Genomic DNA, 23,685 nt, shown 5'->3' with positions numbered 1-23,685 from the left:
TGTTTGACGCTGGAAATCATTAATAGAGTTGTTTTCTTGTAAGAAAAGATCTGTAATAACTCGAATGACCAAGAAGGGAGAACATCTTCTATGGAGAGGGTTCTGCATGGTGTGCTGTGCATGGCCCATTGGATGCTACACTACTTGGGGTTCCAGCATCTGAAGGGACATAGGATTATCTATACTATTCTCTCCTTATAGTGTTAGCTCTATGTAAATAACATTTTAAAAGATGTCTTAGAGAGTGTCAGTGCCTTTCTTACTGGGTTCATAAAGGACTGGCATCTACTGGTTTAAAACCATTACCCCTTGTCCTATCGCAATATGCCCAGCTAAAAAGTCTGTCCCCATCTTTCTTATAGGCCCCTTTTAAGTACTGAAAAGCCACAAGAAGGTCTCCCCGGAGCCTTCTCTTCTCCAGGCTGAACAACCTGGAGTGGTGTATCATCCCTCTGACCATTTTTGTGGACTCCTCTGGACCCTCTCCAACAGGTCCATGTCTTTCCTGTACTGAGAGCTCCAGAGCTGGATGCAGTGTTCCAGGTGGGGTCTCACCAGAGCAGAGGGGCAGAATCACCTCCCTTGACCTGCTGGCCATGCTTCTTTTGATGCAGCCTAGGTTATGGTTGGCTTTCTGTGCTGTGAGCACACATTTCTGGCCCATGTCCAGCTTTTCATCCAAAAGTACCCCCAAGACCTTCTCCAAAGGGCTGTTCTCATTGCCTTCATGCCCCAGCCTATATTGATACCAGGTTGCCCTGACTGATGCGCATCATCTGGCACTTGGCCTTATTGGACCTCAGGTGTGTAAACTGCATCACTCAGCTTGGTGTCATCAGCAAATTTGCTGAGGGTGCACTTGATCCCACTATGTCATTGATGAAGATATTAAACACTAGTGGTCCCAATATGGACACCTGAGGGACACCACTTGTCACTGGTGTCCATCCAGACATTGTACCATTAACCACTACTCTCTGGGTGAAACCATCCAGTCAATTCCTCATCCATTGAACAGTCCACCCATCAAATGAATGCCTCCCCAGTTTAGGGAAAAGGATGTTCTGGGGGACCATGTCAAAGGCTTTACAGAAGGCCGGATAGACAACATCCGTAGCCCTCCCTTTGTCCTTTGATGTAGTTACTCCATTGTAGAAGGTCACTAGGTTGGTCAGGCAGGACTTGCCATTGCTAAAGCTGTGGTGGCTGTCTCAGATCACTGCCCTGTCCTCCATGTGCCTTAGCATAGCTTCTAGGAGGATCTCTTCCATGATCTTGCCTGTCACGGAGGTGAGGCTGACAGGTTGGTAGTTCCCAGGGTCCTCCTTTCTATCCTTCTTAAAAATGGGTGCAATGTTTCCCTTTTTCCAGTCACCAGGGACTTCACCTGACTGCCATGACTTTTCGGATATCATGGAGAGTGGCTTGGCAGCTACATCAGCCAATTCTCTCAGGACTTGGTGACAACCAATGGGAAGACAAGTGGTAATGGGTGCAAAATGGAACACAAGAGGTTCCACTTAAATATGAGAAGAAACTTCTCAGTGAGGATTACAGAGCACTGGAATAGGCTGCCCAGGGAGGTTGTGGAGTCTCCTTCTCTGGAGACATTCAAAACCCGCCTGGACACATTCCTATGTAGCCTCATCTAGGTGTTCATGCTCTGGCAGGGGGATTGGACTAGATGATCTTTCGAGGTCCCTTCCAATCCCTAACATTCTGTGATTCTGTGATTCTGTGACTCTGGGATGCATCTCATCAGGTCTCATAGACTTATGTATGTTCAGGTTCCTTAAGTGATCATGAACCTGATCTCCACTTACAGTGGGAGAGACTTTGCTCCCCCAGTCCCTGTCTTGCAGTTCATCCACTCAAGAAGTGTGGGAAGAGAGCTTGCCAGTGACGACTGAGGCAAAGAAGTTGTTGAGTACCTCAGCCTTCTCCTTGTCCACCATTACTAGTTTGCCAGTCTTGCTCATCATGGGGGCCACACTTCCTTCAACCTTCCTTTTCTGTTTGACATACCTGTAGAAGCCCTTCTTATTATTCTTTGCAACCCTTGCCAATTTCAGCTCCAGCTGCGTCTTGGCCTTCCTGACCCCACCTGTGCACAACTGGACAGTGTCCCTAAACTGTTTCGAAGATACCTGCTCCTGCTTCCACTGCCTGTGCATTTCATTCTTGTCTTTTAGTATGACCAGCAGGTCTCAACTCAGCCACACCAGCCTCTTGCCCTCCTTACCCTATTAACGCAGGATCAGTCAATCCTACCTGAAAGCATTTTCATTACTGTTTTAATCCTAACAAAAATCTTAGCAGCCTCAGAAATCAGTATGAAGATGTGCTTGAATACTTATTTTGTTTCCATTTTTTCACATGTATGGTTTCTTTGAGCATTTCCCCTGTCATTTCTATAGTACCAGGTCCTCCTCATAGGCTATCAGATACATCAGTAGGAGCAGAGTTAAAGCTACCCACTATTTCCTTTCCTGAATTGTTTTCTTCATCAATATTGCTTAAATGAATACAAAGGACCTTCTGGGAAAGTAGCCCCTGGGGAAACACATCTTACAAGGACCTCATATGACAAACCCTGGGAATTTTCCCCAATTAGGTAGCCAGCACAGACCTTCTAGAGACATTACACTTGTATGCAGAAACTGGAAAGGAGAAGCAGCTTTATGCTGAAAATTAATCTAGATGGGTGTGGTGCATGGCTGTGCATCTGATAGTACTCCAGATAGTTAAAAATTTGAATTCTTTGACTTTTCTGAAGACAGATACAAAATGAAGAGTTTGGAACTGTCCAGAACCCTAAGACTGTCCCAATTTATCAAAATTGCTGATTTGTATATTTTAAATTAGTCTCAATGTAATAATTTTAGCATCATACCAGAACAGTAAGTTTGTTACTCAAGCTCATTAATTGCATAGAATAGTTCTTATTCCTAGTTAAGCAAAGCTGTGTTGCAATGCAGGATGAAATTATTTGACTGCATGCTAAAACAGGACAACCGTATCAGCATAGAACAAGAGGTATCTTTAATGTAGTAATGTAGTAATGGCTCTCTATTTTACTTGATACACATCACTAGTAAACAAATGTTCAGTCCCAATATGCTGTTTGAACTCTGGGCTGACAAAACGCGCTTACTCCAGCATGATAGTATATTTCTGTGGGGTTTCCTTTGAGGATGCTACATTGCTCCAAACATTAATAGAAAATGCCATGGGAACAGGCCTCTAATTTTAAATAAATAGAAAATGTTTGCAGTGCCTAGTAGGTGGGCATCTCCTTGAAATTAGTTTGTCATCTGGCTCCATATGATTCAATTTCAGACAAGTTGTCTTTCCTCAATGGCATTCTTGGCACAGTAATAAAGATTGTGTCATTCTACCGGGCTTGGGTGGATAGCCTCTTTTATTTTGTAATGTCCTTAAATATTTAGAATATATTTTTGCATAATTTAAAACTTCTCAGGAAATGTTAATGCCATAGTGGTCTTGAGAAAGTTATAGAGGATGTAGTGGGCATTTCTAGTGAACAGGAATGTATTCAGTTTTGCAGAATTTCACTCCAGTTGTCTACTTCTTCCTTAGCTTTTCTGTAACTGGAATATCAGTTGAGTTCAAGAAAGTGGTTGACAGCTCAATTGAAATATACCATAAGCATTAGAATGAATACACCAATATCTACATAGGTGTGGTTAGCAATGTACAGTAGGACTTCATATGACTTGAAAGATATTCGAAGGATTCTCGTTAGTGGAAATAATGAACCTTCAATATGAATGGCAAAAATAAAGGATCTGGAACTTAAATTACTTCTAAGGCATTTAAAAATATTTTTAAATCTTATTGGTGTTAGATTTACCTTGATTTCCTAAGGAAATGAACCTTATGCAAACATGAGATTGTATTTGCATGTTTTGACCGTTCTAAATATTTATCTCAACTATTATAGTTTCTACCAGTCGTGTGAAAACATGCATATGTATAAAGCAGAAAATCTGTTCAAGATAACACTGAAAGAGTGATTTGAACTCACCTCGTTTTAAATCTGTGGAAATTCACTTCCTGGACGAGGATTCCCTCCTTTATCAGTTTCTGTAGTTGAGGTTTTTCAAATGTAATTTGACTAAAAAGTCATTAGATCCAAACATACAAATACATTAAAAAGCTTTCTGTGCTCGGGGAACTAATTCCTGATTTTCTTGTAACTCTACATGAGAGGTGGGCAGTCCAGGGAAGAAAAGACTCATTAGAAGGAGCATATTATAGTGAGGTTGAGACTTGTTAGCAAAAGATATTCAGCACATATAAAAAGAAGCAAGTAGAAAGAATGATAGGAGATAATCCAGTACAAGAGAAGACAAGAAAACTGAGCTGTAACAGAAATGTGATGTTTCAGGACCAAGGGGAATTGCATCAACAGTATAAAAATGTGAGTGGTGACTAGGAAAAGTGAAGATTTTCACTGGTGATATGACTAAAATTCAAACTCTGCCTCAGTGTAAATACAGAGAAAGCACATTGCATGCAGAGTTGCCAGGAACCCCTAGAAAGCTAAGTCTGTCTCCTGAATGCATGGGCATGCAGATTTCAAACTATCTAGTAGCGAAACATTTTCTGCTGCGAACACCTTTAAGTATCTGGGTTATTAAGAGGATCTTTGCATTCTTAAGAAGCGTAGTATTTTGTTACATTAACCACAGGAGTATGACGGCACTATACTTTTTACTGTGGCTCATGAATATTCCTTTTTTCACATCTCAGTCAAAAGCCCCTGCGTGTAGACAACAGCTGCTGGAAAGCCTAGTGACTTGGACAAAGGTGAAATAATCATCTGCAGCTGTTCTGAGTCTTTTCCCTTGTTTGCTAATAAATAAGTTGTGGATTTAGTGATTGTGAAGGTTGTTGAGCTGATCCAGCAAGTTACATGAAGGACGGGATAAGTTATGTGGAAACAATCTAGCTCTTGCGTGGTTAAAAGGTAAAATGCTCCAAATAATTCGGCCAACATCATTGTTGCTATTAATATCATTCCCATTTTTAAAACATGGTAATTGACAATTGCTGGTTTAGTTCCTCTCTTTTTATTCCAACTGCCCAAAAGTGAAGCAGAAATACCTACTTTTCTACTTTCACATTTTCAAAATGAAAATCCTAGTATTTCTTTCTCACCAGCATTTTGTGTATTAATGAAAAAATAAAGTACTAAATGATTTAAACCAAAAGACTAAGGAAAACAAACAGAAAACACACCTTTGCCGTACGTATTCAAGGTAATAGTGTTACTTTCAGTACACTTTTGTGATAGAGTCTTGATGAATATATGTACATAAATGCTATGATGTTGATTTTGAATTGTGTGCTTAGCAGAAGCTGGTTTTAAGTGTGTTTATTACAATTATCATTACCTTTCTTTCTGCAGGACACTAAAATCAAAATCAGGCTTTAGTCTTTCCTATTTGCTTTAGACTTCAAAATAGCATTGACACTTGCTAACCTATTAATTTCACAACATAGATTTCTTTTTTGTTGCTTTTATATAGCACACTATATGCTTGTGATCTTTCTGAAGCATTGTTATTGGCAGTCTGATTTCTCTGCATGAGAGCTGATAGCGAGTGGTAGAAGAATAATTAACTAGTATCTTGTTCCTATTTTTTTTCAACTTGAAATCTCGGTTTGCCAAAATAGCTAAATGTGCCAGTCTACTTATTCAGGATGAAGCACCAAAGGATTGAATGAATGATCTTGCCACATGACTGGACTCAAAATAGGTAGAGGACTTTGGACCCTCTGACTTGTAGTTGTAACGTTTACAAAATCTGTAGTACTCTCTGGCATTCACGTATTTGCATTACATTTGCAAAGCACTCTATCTGCGTATGTATGGCTTTTTCCTAAGCTGATTTGCCCTCCTATTTTGATTGTTTTTCTGCTTTGACAGGTCTGTTTCTTTGGGCCTTATTACAGTATGTGTTACTTTAAATTATGTCGGCTGCCTGAGTGCCCTCTGCGATAGAGTAATTGGACACAGGTTCCTATGTCAGGCTGCAAAATGTTCCTGCTGAGCAATCATTTCTTACAGGTTTTATTTTTCAACACAAATTTTTGTGTGTGTGTAGCTTTGTGTGTATAGTAGTATACAGCAACTTCCCTCATTTTTATTTATAGTTACTGTCACTGAATTAATACTTGGTTGTACTCCCCTACACATTGTGTTTAGTAGAGAAGGAGCCAGATTCCCCGTTTGTACAAACTTATGCAGCTTAAAGTCCAGGAGTCCTGGTTCAGTTGACAGTTTCAGATGTAAGTACCTTCTGACAGCAGAGGCCTTGCTTTTTTCCTTGGAGCATCTCCCCACAAGGAAGTGGAACCAGGTCAGCTGAGTTAGCAACACTGACTGACAGCAAGGTAACAGATGTGACACTCAAGTGTTGGCCACCACATACAAAAAGGTAGTTGATTGAACACCTTTCAATGCAGTGAAGGATCAAACAGTACAGTGGATGTGTTTTGACTAACTTACACATGGTGATTGAAACGACCAGCCAGAACAAAAAAAAAATCCCTAGGATCAGGTATCGTGTTCTTCAGGAAAGAGAATAGGCAACCTGTTTCCTGAAGAAATGAACACGTAACTATCTCCCTTTCTCAATAGGAAGAAGAGGATTCATGTCAATAGATCAGATTAATCAAACTATAATTTTTATTTAATTTGCTTATATAATTTGATAGCATTATAAAATCAGTAAGAGACCCAATTTACAGAGACACTAGCCCTCATTAAGTCTACAGTAATAGAGAAAGTGAGTACATGGTACTTTTTAAACACTGGAATCTTTATAGACATTCAGAGATGTCACAGACTTTCAGACATGTAGAAGTCAAACTTAGCAATGTCCGCTTGGATTTTAATTCTAGGCTAAACTTCATACTTGACTAACTTTCAGCATTCCTTGTATTAGTTTCAGCATTTTAAATGAAAGGGAAGATGAGATTCTTTCCCTCTATAGTTCCCACTGTGAATGGTACCAGAGTTGTATCTGCAAGCAGACATGGGCACTTAAACTTTAGAGAGTCAGGTTTATATGCAGGAATCAGAAAACGAAATAAAACAAACCAAAACCAAACCAAAACGAAAAAAAAGGCAAAAAAAGAAAAACACCCAACTTTTTGCCACTGTTTCTATGTAAACTTAAATTCTGGCTCTCCTCTGTTTATTTCATAACTACAGTGGGAATAACAATACAAATTACATTTCTTAAAGAGTTTTCAGATCCAAAGGATAAAAGTCTAAAAAAGTATGGCTATTGTGTGAGTTTTGCTCTCATGAAATAAAAGTTTAACATAAAAATCAACAGATTAAGTAAAAGAATAAGTAAAAGAAAGCCTGTTTATGATTATGTTCATTTTAAGGAAAAAGAAGTATGACTTGTACGATTAAAAAAAAGTCTACTTTTAATACTTTTTGAAAGTCACTTGTGCCTTAATTTTCAAATAATTTCCAAATATCTTGAAAGAAAATAGGTGTCAGATTTTTGTTGGTTTCCTAAGAGTAATGCTGCCTTTTAAAGCACAAAAATATATGTGAAATTTGCCTTTGAATTGCAGCAGTAGCAGTCTTCATGTCATTTTTAATAGCAACTTTTAAACTTCTGACTGCCTTTTTTTTGTTTGTTTGTGTTTTGTTGTTGTTGTTGTTGTTTGGTGTGGGATTTGTTTGTTTGTTTGAAAATTGCCAAACTGCTGAAAGTAGGCATCACATGCTCTCACAATCTGACTGCAAAATTCCACATTGCAGATAGGATCGCATTAGACAACTGGAGAAAAACCTCTAAACTTTGCTTTTGAAAAGCATTTAGCCTTATTTTAAGTTTCCTCTCATGCTGTCAGCAGAAGATTTATTATTGATGTCAATGGAAATACACAGGATTTTTTTTTAAGCTCCAAATTGAATCAGTACATTGTGATAGGCAGAATATATCATCTTTGGATACCTCTACAAGTCAGTTTATTGGCAGATATAGGGTTAAGAGATGGGTCCTTCCCAGCCACTTCAGAAAGGGCTTTGTATTAACATACACCTGGAAGTAATTTATTAGGAATTAAGACAAATGTGAATATCCGTAATTATACAGGGTATAAGAAGGAAGAGGGCAGAAATTCTGAGCTCAGTTATATTAATTATAGGTGGAAAAGACCCAAGGTACTATTTGAGTTCTGATCCCTTGGCCTTTTGCAGACTTTGGATTTGGACCTATTTTTTAACTTCAGTTTGTGTTTGGTAAGGACTTATTTTGAAGCTTTCAACCTTACATGTTTTCTGTATCAAGATTTTCAGAAAAGTTTGATTTACCTGTATCTTGCTTCAAGCAGTCTTGTTAGAAAGTCAGAAAAGGATTTTAGCCAAAATGTGTCTCAGGTGCCGCTTTAAGCTTCATCTTGATGTTAACAGTCTATTTTTTTTTTTCCTTAACTGCCTTTTTCTCCCCTCAGCTTTCAGTTATATAGCATGTATCTCTGAAGTCCATTCACATGCAACTCAGACTAAGTCTCACACTGACTTTTCAGCAAGACAGCTGAATCAGGGGTAATGTACAACTCCCAATTCAACATTTATCTAAAATTAAATGGACGAAGAAGAAAATCCTCTTATTGTTGAGCCTGGGAGAGTTAGGGCTAAGCCTGGTTGAGAAGGCGGCGAAAGAAGATAAGAAAGGTAGGGAGAGACTGGCAAGAAAACACACAGAAGGCCTGGAGAAGAACGATAAAGGGAATTTTCCTAAGCACAATGATATTTTTTTCTGTTTAATATGTTACATTCTGATTGATCACTAGTTGCTGTGTACAAAGTGTTCATTGATATATTGGTGATGTGGGTCAGCCAACACAAAGGAGCCTGACCCAGGTGGTTATGTTGGGCTAGTGCTTAATGATGAAAACTAATCAGTTGAAACAGATGATTTACCACCTCAATTTTATACTACAGTGCATTTGTATTCTTTCTGCATCTGTATATGCAAGAGTGATTATGTTATCAGCTGCTCAAGTTGTATTGTCTGTGATGCTCAAATATCTATATTTTTTACTGCTTTTTAACTTAGGTAAAGCAACCAGGCAGAATGGTACTAGTAAAAACACTAAACCCACCTGAAGTTGGTCAAATTTCTACTTCACTACACCTCACTGTATCTCAGTTTTGTTATTCATGTAAGAGAGAGACACTCAGAGACAAACAATGTACTCCTTACAGGAATATAGCAAAGTTACATCGCTTAATATCTGTTGAATGCTGCATATCATAAGATTAATGTTTTAAGTATTGTTATCACAGCCAACCCTGTGAGGAGGTATTGAGGATAATCACATTGTCATGGAGTAACAATAGGTTGACAGGGGACTCAGAAGGTTGAAACCTCCTATTCCAAGCAATTCCAGCTTAGGTGAGGTAGCTCAGGGCCATGTCTATTTGAGTTTTCAAGGATGGATGTTTCACAACCTCTCTGGGCAAGTTGCCCTGGTATTTCACCACTCTTAATCTGACCATTTCTTTTGGTGTGGGAGAGCACTAGCTCTTAATTTTGAAACACTCGTTTTTGGGGAAATCACTGCAAGTCACCAGAAAGTCTGCTCTTTAGTTGATTTTTGTCCAGCTTTACCCAGGACTTGGATTCATGCAGAGTTGTCTGCTGAGAGACAGATAACAGTTCCAGGCTGGTATTCCTGAAGAAGGAGGGAGTTCCCTGCACTCACTGTGCAGCCTTTGTTCTCAAAGCAGTGTGCACTTTATCATAAAACAAACTACTGCATCAACTTACCTGCACTTGTTCCTTTGACCCTGATTTCTTCTCTGGTAAGAAACTAGCTACAGCTTGGATTTCTGTTCATAAGCAGCAGCCTTAAGGAGCCCTTGCTTTCCACCTGAGCTAATCAAGGTGTTTTCATTCCTTCCTTCAGAAGTTATGTTCTAGGCAAGTTCAAAATTATGAAAGATGCAAAATTATGTTTTCTCTCCCCAGGGTGGTTTAGTGCTTTCAGCTCTCAGCTTATGAGGATAACACTCTTGCATAGATTTGAATTTTAGGAGTCCTAAGCAAGAAAGTAACTGGGAAAGGTTTGTTTTGCCCTTCTGAGGCCTCTTTTGTTGTATCTGTGGCTCTGGTCACGAATGAACATTTGAGTTGAACAATAATACACACAGGAGAATATCCCACTATTAATGTTTTTTTCTCTAATTTGACTGGTTAATATTGGGCTGGATTTTATAGTAATAAAATAAGCTTTCTATCTATTTTGTTCTAACGAGCACCAAAACCCTCATTATAATGTTGCATTGGGATATGAGCTTCTGTAGGGAGTGATGAATTTCGTGGGTACTACTTCTTGAATGTCCCTGCAGGGCAGCAATTTTGTGGTATTTGCAAGACAGTACAGAAATTCAGTTCAGAAGCCTCTGATTTTGAAAATCAGCTCCATAATATATATGTTCTCTAGCTCTGGAAGTAAACATAGACATATCTACTATTGTCTAGAGGCTCTGTCTTGCAACTGCAACTTGCACAATCAGTCCTAAAAATGTACATGGTAAATTTGAGGTCAATAAGTTTATCTAACAAACTGGATAATTAGCCTGAAAAGGATATGCATGGTGTAAAAATATAAAAAGAGATAAGTCAAGTCAGGGCATTATTCAAACTTTATTCTTTCCCCTTGTATTCTATTTTCTTTTGTGAGACTCTTCCTAAAAATATTTAAGTTTCTAACTGTGTCATTGAAGCACGGATGTCCTTTCTGATACTCCCATCACAGAATGGTTTAGACTGTAAGGCACCTTCAAAAATCATACAGTCCAACCTTCCTGCCATGGGCAGGGACATCTTTCACTTGCTCAAAGCACTGACCAAGCTGACCTTGAACATAGAATCATAGAATAGCTTGGGTTGGAAGGGACATTCAAAGGTCATCTAGTCAAATCCCCCTGCCATGAGCAGGGACATCTTCAACTAGATCAGGTTGCTCAGAGCCAGGTCCAGCCTGGCCTGGAATGTCTCCAGGGATGGGGCATCCACCACCTCTCTGGGCAACCTGTTCCAGTATTCCACCATCCTCATTGTAAAAGATTTCTTCCTCATGTCTAACCTGAATCTCCTCTCTTCTAGTTTAAAACCATTACTGCTTATCCTGTTGTAACATGCCCCTCTAAAAAGTCTGTCCCTGTCTTTCTTATAGGCTCCTTTTAAGTACTGAAAGGCTACAATAAGGTTTCCCTGTAGCCTTCTCTTCTCCAGGCTGAACAACCGCAACTCTCACATCTTCTCCTCATAGGAGATGTGTTCCATCTCTCTGACCATTTTTGTGCCCCTCCTCTGGCCTGTCTCCAATGCAGTAGTCCAGGTGGCGTCTCACCAGAGTGGAGTAGGGCGGCAGAATAACCTCCCTTGACTTGCTGGCCACGCTGCTGGTGATGCAGCCCAATCTACAATTGGCCTTCTGCTCTGCAAGTGCACATTGCTGGTTCATGTCCCGTCTTTTGTCCACCAGTGTCCCCAAGTCCTTCTCCACAGGGCAGCTCTCAATCCCTTCATCCTCCAGCCTGTATTGAGACTGGGAGTTGCCCCAACTCTGGTGCAGGATCTTGCACTTGGCCTTGTCGAACCTCATGAGGTTCACAGGGACCCACTTCTCAAACTTGTCCATGTCCCTCTGGATGGCATCCCATCCCTCAGGCGTGTCAACTGCACCACTCAGCTTGATGTCATCCCTGAACTTGCTGAGGGTGCACTTGATGCCAGTTTCTATATCACTGATGAAGATATTAAACAGTAGTGGTTCCAGTGTGGACACCTGAGGGACACCACTTGTCACTGGTGTCCATCCAGACATTGTACCATTAACCACTACTCTCTGGGTGCAACCATCCAGTCAATTCCTCATCCACTGAACAGTCCACCCATCAAACCCATACTTCTCCAGTTTAGGGAGAAGGATGTTCTGGGGGACCACATCAAAGGCTTTACAGAAGGCCAGATAGACAACATCCGTAGCCCTCCCTTTGTCCTTTGATGTAGTTACTCCATTGTAGAAGGCCACTAGGTTGGTCAGGCAGTACCTGCCATTGCTAAAGCTGTGGTGGCTGTCTCAGATCACTGCCCTGTCCTTCATGTGCCTTAGCATAGCTTCTAGGAGGATCTGTTCCATGATCTTGCCTGTCACGGAGGTGAGGCTGACAGGTTGGTAGTTCCCAGGGTCCTCCTTTCTATCCTTCTTAAAAATGGGTGCAATGTTTCCCTTTTTCCAGTCACCAGGGACTTCACCTGACTGCCATGACTTCTCAGATATCATGGAGAGTGGCTTGGCAACTACATCAGCGAATTCCCTCTGGACTCTGGGATGCATCTCATCAGGTCCCATAGACTTATATATGTTCAGGTTCCTCAAGTGGTCATGAACCTGATCTTCACTTAGAGTGGGAGGGACTTTGCTCCCTCAGTCCCTGTCTTGCAGTTCATCCACTTGAGACCTTGCTGGTGATGACTGAGGTAAAGAAGTTGTTGAGTACCTCAACCTTCTCCTTGTCCATTGTTACCAATTTACCAGTCTTGCTCATCACAGAGGGCTACGCTTCCTTTCACCTTCCTTTTCTGTTTGACATACCTGTAGAAGCCCTTCTTATTATTCTTTGCATCCCTTGCCAAGTTCAGCTCCAGCTGTGCCTCAGCCTTCCTGACCCCACCTGTGCACAATGGGGCAGTGTCCCTATACACTTCCCAGGCTGAGTATGCCCAGGGATGTAGCCTTTACTACTACTCCGGACAACCTCTTCCAGTGTCTCACCATCACCTCATTGTGAAGAATTTCTTCCTTATGTCCAGTTTAAACCTGGTCTCTCTCAGTTTAAACCATTGCTCCTTGTCCTTTCATTATAGGCCATGGTAAGTCATCTCCATTTTTCTTATAAGTCCCCTTTAAGTATTTAAAGGCTGCAATAAGGTCTCCCTGGAGCCCTCTCATCTCCTTTGTTATGCTGGGAAACCCAGAAATGAATGCAGTAATCCAGGTGGGGTCTCATGAGAGTGGAGTAAGGCTCATATTTGAAATAATGAAGATAGTAATGTGTGGGAATGGCACATCATCGCCACAGTAATGATCTATAGAAGTGATACAACACTGGGTTTATAGTCCACTCAAAACGTACAGCGACAAAGGGACCTTACTCTGGGCTGTTTGTTCATGCTTCTTCCTCTTCAGTATAAACCCTTGTATATAGGTCTCCAACAACCGGAGCCTGGCTAACTTTTGACTCTTGAAGTGGTACGAAGTTTTGAGAGTCTGTCTTGATAGTGATCAGTCATGCATCATGCTGTGGGGTGTTTTCTGTGTCTTTTTAATCAGGTGTCAGAAAAGAGTATATTTCATTGTCCTCCACGTCCTCTTTATTTTGTTCGTAGATGAAGCAATTTGAAAGATATGTTCAATTACTCTTGTATGAATGAGGATTTAGTTGTTCTGCACATTTAGCATTTTTAGAAATGCACAGTCTACCCTGATAAATAATTTGTTCTTGAAAATATTTCCTGAGGTCATTTTGGAAGCTTTCTAGCTTGTCAGTTATAGAAAGTTAGGTGTCTCTTGCACTTTTTGTCTGTTTGTATTTCTACCCATGTCAACAGTAGTAATGCTATAGCTATTCACAAGAAAGGTGCGCTTGAGTCTTGATATCTGGTATGAAAAAATACTAATATTGTTGTTTACAGAAAAGTTGCTTCATTCAGGAATGTTTGCCATGTCTCTTCCTTTTGAAGTGTTTAATAAAGTCTTCTAGCTATTTTAACTAGCATCTGAACTTTATTAGTCAACTTCTACAGTATAGCGGTGCAGTATTCAAACCAATTTCATCGTGTTCAATGAATTATGCAAGAGATGGGGAAAGATAAGGGTTTGCTTGAAACTACTGTTGGAATAGTATGTCTGGTGAAATTCTCGGCCTATGATAGCCTTTATGGTAGTGTCTCATAGTTTGTTTCCTTTCCAGAAGCCTGAGGAGTATGAGACTGGTTTTGTAGCTCATGGCAAAAAGGCCCATTTGTCCCCAGACCTCTGAAGAGCACTAGATTTTTGTTCTCTCACTTTGTCTCTTGTACTCTAACTATTTGCTAGTTTGCAATCAGTCTTGACCACAACGTTTAATTTAAGGTGTGTGTACTATCTAGAAGTTTCCAGAAGCTCCAGTCCAAAAATAGGCTCAATACAGTCTTGGCAGAACTCTCTGTTTCCTATAAGGCTTTATTCTGGTTGACCGCTCTTATGTATTAAACTTGTTGGATGTTTATCTCTTTCTAGCTTACTGAGAAACAGCTGGGTGTTTTTCATTCTGAAATGCTCTTTCTGACCATCCCAACAGTAAACAGGCCAAGGAGGAACCCTCACTATTTTTTGTCCTTTCTGTTTCTCTATTGGAGTCTTTCTATCACTGGTCTAGAAACCAGCACATAATAGGCTTAGTTTAAGCTTTCAGCCAAATGTAATTCTTCATATACTTCTTCAGCTGCTGTATTTTAATACTGCAAAGTGACTTTGGAGAAGCAGCAAGCATATGGATGCTAATTGTTTTCATATGTATTTAAAGGGTTCACTTTCTACTCAGTTTTCTGTCCATGAACATGGTCATCATATTTTTTACATGGTACAACTATGATAAGTTGCTCTCTTGTGATGTTTGTGCATGTGTTTCACTGCCCAGAATGTCTTTGATGCAAGAGTATTGGTTTGTTGCTTGGGTGTTAGGTGAAGTAATTAATCACTGAGTGAATATGTCAAGTATACATCTTTTATTGCAGTTCTGTCTAGGTTTGTATTTAATTTTAGAGACTTCTCTCTTGCCTACAGAAAAATTATACCAGAGTTTCTACCATCCCATGTCAAGGTTTGTACAGTGGAAGTTATCATGTGTGACAAATTCATTTGGGCCACTGAATCTACCTGTTGGCACACAAAATGAGTGCAGTAGCTGCCTGCTGTAGCAATCATTGGTGTTTGCCTTCGGCATTCTATCTGCAGTGTTTCTGCTTTAGTCAAGTCAGAAAATACTTTTCCCATTGCAGAAATTTGGCAGTGAGCAGTGTTTAAACTGGTCTTATGTAAATAAGCTGCTTCAAGGGCTATTATGCAGCTTTTCCAACTCACAGTCTCTATAGCTTTTGCAATGATGTGAAGTTTTTCTTGGTTTTGTTCTCTCCAGTGTACGTTATTGCTCTTGTTTTTTTTTTTTCTTTTCTAGTGGTTGAATTATTTTATACATTTCCAGGTGTCATATATCTGAAATCCATCATGGTCTTAACAAAACATTTTGGTAGTCTTTTAGTAGCTTTGCTTTGGAGAGACGATCATGAAATGCTTGCTCTGAACAAGTTTGCTTACTTTTGATTGTGGTTTTGTTCTATGAATCATTTATTCAGGTTGAATGTCACTAGGATATCCCACAAGGATCTCTTCCTACTGTGAGCATAATCTGAATAAACTGAAATCTCTGACTTCATAGCTATCTCTGGATCTTTGCTGTTCTAACTGCTATTTATTTTGGTCCTGTTCATACTGTGATCATACCATTATGAAATGGCAATTTCGCTTTGTGAGTTTACAATCTCATTTCCCTCTCTTGCACGTTCTGAAGAAGTCTTTAACCTTGTCTACGCTAGAGAGGTTCTGCTGCGCCGTCAGCAAACCCCCTTAGTGTAGACCGCAGAGCATGCTGACACAAGCTCTTTGACTCTTAATAATGCCAGGTCCCTGAATAACAGCAAAAACCATCTTCTGTTAGCATTACTGCACCTACACCAAGGTTCTACTGGCACAATAAGATCACCCAAGGGGCATGATCTTTTTGACACCCTGGGCCAATATAGATGGGCCCAAATCCATATTGTGTATGTGGCCTTTATTGTTGTCCAACTGTCTACTTGTGCTTTTCTATTTTGTGTTTGCATCTGGTGACAGACTATTAGTTGGCTGTTTTGCACTGCATCACTGTCATAAATAGACTCAGCAATTTACTGTTTCTTACTTCCAAAAATGTTCAATATGCTGAGAAATCTTTTTTGAATGGAGTAAAGATGAGAGCCGTAATCTCCAGTTATCACAAACCTATTTTCTAAGATACAGGTGGGGGTTTTTTGGGTAATTCTGATATATCAGGTTTTTGAATTCATACATAGGTCCAAAACAGTATAAATCCTCAGAAAAATGCTTCCAATTATAAAACATTATCCTTTAAAGTATCATAGAAATACATTTTGATAGCTTCTTAGCTTTTTTCAAGTTAAAAGATGGAAGAACTGATACTGTTCTTTAAAATGGCATTTTTCGCCAAAAATGGTTCTGTAATTCCTCTCTCAAACTCCCTTCTACTTATGCATGTGTAAAATCTCGCCTGTCTGATATTATTTTAATAGGGTACATATTTGTTTCCATTGGACATGAGTCCACAGGTCTTTACACACAACACCATGTTTTTTTCCCTGCATATCCTTTATGTCACTTCAGTCATGACTCTTCTTAACATTTTTGCTTTTGATTTCATATGCATTTTGAAGAATTTTTCCTTTCACATTTGCATTAGCAAATTACCTCAGCTGTGCTCTTACTCTAGAGGTGAGCTTATTCGGTAAGTTTGCTCAAAGAACTGTGGATTCTCTGAGCACCCTGCTTTGACCTTCTTTGTCTCTAATTCATAAAATGGCTTTATCAGAAATTATTTAGTCTTATAATTGGACAACCTTCTGAGTTTAGCAGTGCACTGTTCTGTTATTCCCTTAAATTCTCAGTTATTGTTCTGAAAATAGATCATTCTTAGATGTCACTTTCTGAGAGTTCAAAATGCTCTTGGATTGTCCAGGAGTTTTGACAGAGAGCACTCAATATACTGCTTATATATTCAGATGCCATTTGAATGTGTCTGTGTCAGTGTCAGCCTCTGTGTCAGCTGCTTTGCTTTCCTTTCTACACAGCATTCTTGCAATTTTGTAGTTTCCCTGTTGTCACCTATAGGCTCCCTAGTTGTTCAATACATCCCCTGTCATGTGCATCTCTGTGGAGACTGAAAGCTAGTAAGTTGCCATGGTCTTTAGCAAAGTTTCTTCAAGGTTTTTCTGCAGTGCAGGCACGAAAGCAGGACTAAGGGCAGGCTGTTCCTGACCCCAACAGGGTTGAATGAAGGAGAAAGGACAGAGCTGGGATGAAGAGCAGTGGGGAAAGCCCTGCAGAGCCAGATTCTTGTCTTCTCTTCCTACCAGTGGGAGGCCAGAAATGGATCTGAAAGCTGCTGGGTTTGTTTAGGTCTCCCACAGCCGCAGCCAAAAAGCCCATTTTTTCCAGACCTTTAGCAGTGTAAGCATAAAACAGGCACAGTAAATCTGCTAGGGGTGGCCTGCTTTCTGTAGGTAAAGAAATGGCCTGATCATGGCCTTTTTTCCATTTTTCCCAGTAATTCAATGCTGTTGTTCCTTACTTACTGGAGTAAACCCACAACTGAAAGAAAAGTGACAGACATGAATCTCTGTCACTGTGAGGGTGCTCTGTCATCAAACACTTCATGAAACAGAGATCCCAGAATTTCTGGCTGTCCTCACAGGGTACAGCACCCCTAATGTGAAGGTTTACATGGTTTGAGCTGTCTGCTTGTACCGTGAGCAGAAGCAGGCTGTGTCATGGCATAATAAATGAGTGTATATTCATTTTGAGACCTGTGGATTTGGTAGGAATTGGAAATTTTGATATGAGAGACATAGATCTGCTATCAGTCTTAACCAAAAATTCCTTCCAGGTGTTTGGGAAACTGTGAAACAAGGCACACATATCCCAAGAACATTCCTGAAAAGTAAAAATATTATCTTTGTTAGAGAGGAACACGAGAATAGAGCTTTCCAAAAAGCCTAAAGGTCTTGGCAGACAGAGACTCATGAAAAGTCAGCAAGTTATACCCAAAGTGAGGGTATACATCATGTTAGAAGCAGAAGTTTACATCTCATCTCTTAAGACTTTAGATTACATTACAGAAAAACGAGCTCTGCCTCCTTTAGTACTAGAAGCTTTTTAATATTTGTTTCAGTGAGTGTATCTGGTGAATCACTATCCCTTTTTAAAAACAAAGAAGTCAGACAAGGTCTTAAAATACAGGATAAATTAATGGCTTTTACATCATTATATGGAAGATAGCAATGTAACTCCGCAAGTACCTTTGCCCATATGGTATCGGCTGTAATAATCTATGCTATATTTTAAGTTCTGAGCATTTTGTAGTTCTGCAACAACATGCTTCTGGCAGTTCCCCAAAAGAGGATGCGGATTTAAATGATATAATCTAACTTGTGAGCCATTTCCACCATCTACCTAGGGCCAGGAGCTTACCTACCTCACAATCAAGCAGTACATAATTGTATGCAGAGATAATAAAGACCCCTGGGACATTTCTAAAACCCATAGTGTTTGCAGTATCGTCAAAATTGGAATTGTCTTATTTTGCACAATCCGACTACATATCAATAGTAAGTAAGAATTTCAAGAATATGTCTTGATCCAACCTTCAGACTAAACCCCTACCCATCTTTGAGTTGGTAGCTTTTAAAATACCTGTAGTAGTCATGATAAATTATCAGATATAGACAACCGAAAGCCTGGACAAGGTTAGGTCACCTTTTCAATGTCTATTCTGTTTGGAGAGGTGGCTGGCAAGAAGGTCAATAATTTACAGCCAGAATTGCCTTCACCGTTTCAAAAGTCTTGAAGACTATATAGAAATAAAACTTTGGAAAGCAATAATAGTAATAAAATAGACTATACACTACCAGACAAAATGACAAATCCTGTAAAGATAACTAGCAACATTTTTCAAAATCGGGAAAGCTACAAGAGAGCTGAAAGAGTGGAAAATAAAAGAGAACTTGTTTTGAAATAATTTTTAAAAATTCAGATGATGCTTCTTCATATCTTTTGTTCTGAGTGCCGGAGTCTGTGTGCTGAGAACCATGTCACTTTAATGAATTTGAAGACTTTCAAATAGCAGTATTTAAAACAGAAATCAACATATGGGGGAGGCAGGTGGTCATTTTCCTCAATAATGGGATATGATATGAATTCATTTAGAGTACTAAATTGAACAGCAATAGGTTCCAAAATACAGAAGCAAAACAAGCACAACACTTTCCATGTTTTAAATAACGTTATTAGGGCTATTTCATGGATGGATCTGTCAGCAGATAGATATTAGCTGTTTCAAGAGAAGCAGAGCTGCAAAATCAGTGCATTTATTGCTACATTTCTGGAAAGAACCCATGTGGAAAAAAAAGAGCCTCAAAAGTACTTCAGAAATTAACAAGAAATAGGAAATGAATTAATAAGAACTTTCAGACACAATTCTGTACCTCATGGTCCATGATCTCATCTGGAAAAGCACAGCATCAACTGGAAAAATTTGTCACATCTATCAGAACAGTTAAGGTAACTTTGCTGAAATGCTTAGAAAGAAATCAGAAACACAAAGAACTCCTTAAAGTCCTGCATGATTTATAGTCTTCTAAATTTTTCCATGTACCACATTATGTAGTTTGCAGCGAACAATGTAAGAAAAATCACATGGTTCTAAATTCCATTACCACTTTTCAACAAGACATTCATAATTGTCTGTCTCCAGGACTCTAGGAGGTACCATTTCCCTTGGAAGACTATTTTGCACTCTTACAGGATGCCCTGGGCCAAAACTTTTGTATCGTTAGAGAACTCAAATTGAGAGGGAGAACTATTTCACCCAGAAGCTCCCATTCTCTATTCATTTACAACATGCGGTTGGACTCACTTCAGGGAAGCATCTAACCTATAACCTTGTACTTAAGTTTGCTTTAGCAACATATATGTGTGGGAGACCTTCTGTGTGTTAAGATTTTGTTCATGATACTGTAAGAAAACAAATAGATTATACATGATATCAAGCCCCTGCACTGCCTCCATAAAGGCTCACAAGAAGAATGGGTCACCTTGCAACACAGAGAGGGCAAGAAGCATAGACCAGGAACCAGTAACATAAAAAAAAATCTATGAGAAATTTAAGCCCAACTTTTTTTATTTTGGATGTTTACCGTGCCATACTGCTACACGGCTTTTCTTACTTCCTTCTCCACCTTGGCAGGTTAGCTTACTCATCAATAGTCGTGTCTCAGCTGTGGCCACATTATATTCTATTGAGGATGAGTGAGGGAGGAGGACTGTAAGCTGCTGAATAGAAGCCATTACCACTTACAGCCAAACACAGCAACATTGCCAGTAGAACAGTCCAAAGCAAGCAGCTGCTCCCTTGCCTCTTGTTCTCTGTCCAGCCTCAGCTCTGAGAAAATCTGCTAACTTTGGAGAATGCCTCGGAACCTGGAAAGGCTGCTGCTGTTATAAGGAACTGGAATTTGCACGTTTTGATCCTTCCTCTCACAGCATCATGCATTTCCTGGTGTTTTTCTGGGTGATGATAGTTTGGTTGGGGTCTCTGCTTGCTTGCACACTTTTTAGTTGTACAGAAGCCAAAATCTCATCAGAGGCAAAGAAACAAAAATGAACGTGATGAGCCTTTTACCAGGAAACTCTTTGCAAAACTGCCTGTATATAATAGGATGAATAAAACTGCAGTCTGTTTAAAATGTTATTAAGCATGCTGAGTACTTCCACCCGTATTTCCAAGTATCCAAAGCCTGTAAGAGGACTGCAAGACCAGAGAAAGAATTTTAGCAGTTAGAAATGAGCAGATTGCTGTATGTTATTGATATAGTTTTTATGGAAAAAAAGAAAGTACCTCCCCTCTACAAATGAATAGAACCATAAATCCCATGTACTTTAATTAAAGAGCTGTCCTGACCATTATGCTCACTTCTGTCAGCATTCATTATCTTACATTGTGCTTTACTAGCATTCTGTGAAGCATTTCAGGCTTTTCTTAAATCAGCAGTCAAATTTCTTAAACGCAAATATCTTCTTCTCTGTCAGTAAGAATACCTTGAGTTCTGGAAAATCAGAGATTTTTTTGTTGCTGTTTTTAATGTTAACTATTGGCACACTCAGTCTAGTAATGAGAGAGAGAAATCAGTATTTAGAGATATCAAGTAAAGAACAACTTCTGAAAAGTACATGGGATTAGGCTGTGGGCAATCCAAATGGCTATAGAAATGCTTAGCACTGTTTGTGTTGTTTTTCTCTCTTACTAAAAATTTTTGGTTCAGCAAAGCCTTAATAGTAGAGCTAAAAAACATGGCAGAAAATGACATTTTGTTAACTTTTCTACATTTGCATGGGTTTTTCTGGGCTGTTCGCTTTTTGTGCACTTTTCTTCCATACTGCACAACATTCTTTCATAACTCTAATTACAAAACTAAAATAAAAATGTGGTATGCAAGCTCAGGAATCCATTATTGCAGAGAAAAATAGTGACGTTTCCAAGGCTTTGAGTTTCAGAAGTCTAGCACCAGCCTTTCCAGTCCTGAAATAGTCAAGTGTTGTATAGCAGAGGTTTTTGTTATGCAAAGCATGCACAATTTAAACATGGAATGGTTCTCCAGAAAGATGAATTTCAATATGCTGTAGGGAATGACATGTTTACACAACTGTGTTTCAATAGACTTTTCAATGTATAATTCTCTGCTGTGCTCCAAGGAGCAAGACTTAAGGCACAATTCAGAGTGTTGCATTCCATATATGTAACAACTATCAAAATCAATTGGAGCTGGGTACATGAAATGCATCTCAGATCAGGCTTGCACTTTAAAAACAGACAGGCCCAACAGACATTCAGTTCCACAAAAGGTGAGCAACCTAACGGAATCCAGAAACACTTAAGTAGACGAACGGACCATACCAAAGATGGTTCTCAGCACCTTCCAGGATCAAGCCTTCAGGGAGCATAGAAAACTTTGCAGCAAGTGTAAAAATAGTGTTCAAACACAGATTCTACACTCAAAAATACATGAGGTAAGGGGTTTCTTTATCTTATCCCACCTCTGTCCTCACAAGGAATGCCACTGCTTTCTGGATCATCGAAGCATTTAGAGCTGGAATAACAAACCAGTCACTCACATGTCTTCTCTGTTTCAAATGTAAGAGAGATGATAAGAAGATCTGGTATTGTTTGGCTGCCTTCTGTTCTTGGCTGATATTTCAGTCTTTCTGGGATTGTTGGCAACCATTTCTTTCACATATTAGCAAGGACATATGCTTCCTGAACTGTATTATGAATTGCTAAAGGAGAACCAAAATGTAGGGCTGTTTTATTTCAGCTGCTCTTCTGTGAAGTGAAGCAAGCATTTGGTTTCATCTGAGGCCATAATGTAACATTTTCTGAATGAAAATGTGACCACGTAATTAAGAAATAGCATAGAAAGGCAAATATTTTAGAACATTTGGAAGGCATGAAAGTTATGCTCCCTTTTCCAGATGTGCAAACGTGCATATCATTAACTGTAAACCTGTTATTTGATAGTACTGACCAAGGGCTTAGAGGTAAGCATGTGCTTAAAAATCTGTAGATAGCCTCTAAATTATCTACTGAAGCTAAAAGTCATGTATTTGAAAAACTATGCATATTCAGGTGACATTTGTGTTCTGTTTGTCCCACAGTTTGCATGAAATAGTCACTTCCCAAGTTGTACTTGCCATGATGCTATAAGTCCCTGTAAGAGTCACCTTTGGTTGCAGTGGCTTTTAATGTTGCTATTTGAGTTATGTTAAATAAATACATAAACCTGAGTCAACACCATTACACATTTCTTAGTTTTCTCCTCTTACTGGAAAGCTCACTAATGGCCACTGCCAAGTTACAGTTGGACATCAGGTATAATTTTCAAAAGCCATTACAAGGCAAGCGGAATGAGGACACCAAGTGGTTATATCTAGTTGTCTTACACATGTGAACTGTGCACTGTATTTGCACAGAGCATTGAAACAACAGATGATTATATTGACATCTATATAGTAACATGGTGATGTAATGAAATGATTTTGCCTGCATGTGTTAGAAAAGTCTGTTGGAGGCAGCTTTGCCAATGAAGTTACACAGAGTTAGTGAGAAGAAGACAAAAAGACCTTTCTGGCTACCTAAAAAGCAAAGGTAGAGCAAAGATGGCAGGTGGGTTCATGCAAGTCCCCTCTTACAAATTCCCAGCTACCTTGTAAGTAAGTCTGCACTGGCACTGTCCACTGGCTTGCAGTGTGGTACCAAAACTAAAAGTAGTCCTAGTTTTCTGTGTAAATTGGGAATATTGCCATAATCATATAAAATATTATTAAGAATTTCTGATATTAATTATATTAGTATTACCATAATTATTACATCGTATATTTAAATTATATATTGGTTCAGCATATTATTCATTTTGCCTCAGGAAACTAAAGACTTTCTTTAAAACAACAAAATCCATTTTCAAAATGAATTTTTTCTTTGTGGACAGAAATTAAATGCTTTAATTGCCATAGACATATATTTGTAACTGTGATTCAAGAGCAAGTATGTGGAATTGGAAGGCAAAGCCCAGTTTTTATCTGGATAAGGCAATACCCATTTCTTGCAGGCATCAAGTTTTCCTGGAGTAAGCAGGAGGAAATTGGAAAGAATATCCACTGGTGCAGGTGTCCATATCAGAGGACATCAGA

Source organism: Caloenas nicobarica, chromosome 2 (genome assembly GCF_036013445.1).
Source record: "Caloenas nicobarica isolate bCalNic1 chromosome 2, bCalNic1.hap1, whole genome shotgun sequence".
Classification (NCBI taxonomy): domain Eukaryota; kingdom Metazoa; phylum Chordata; class Aves; order Columbiformes; family Columbidae; genus Caloenas; species Caloenas nicobarica.
The sequence above is the reverse complement of the archived record's forward strand: the minus strand, read 5'-3'. Positions refer to the sequence as shown.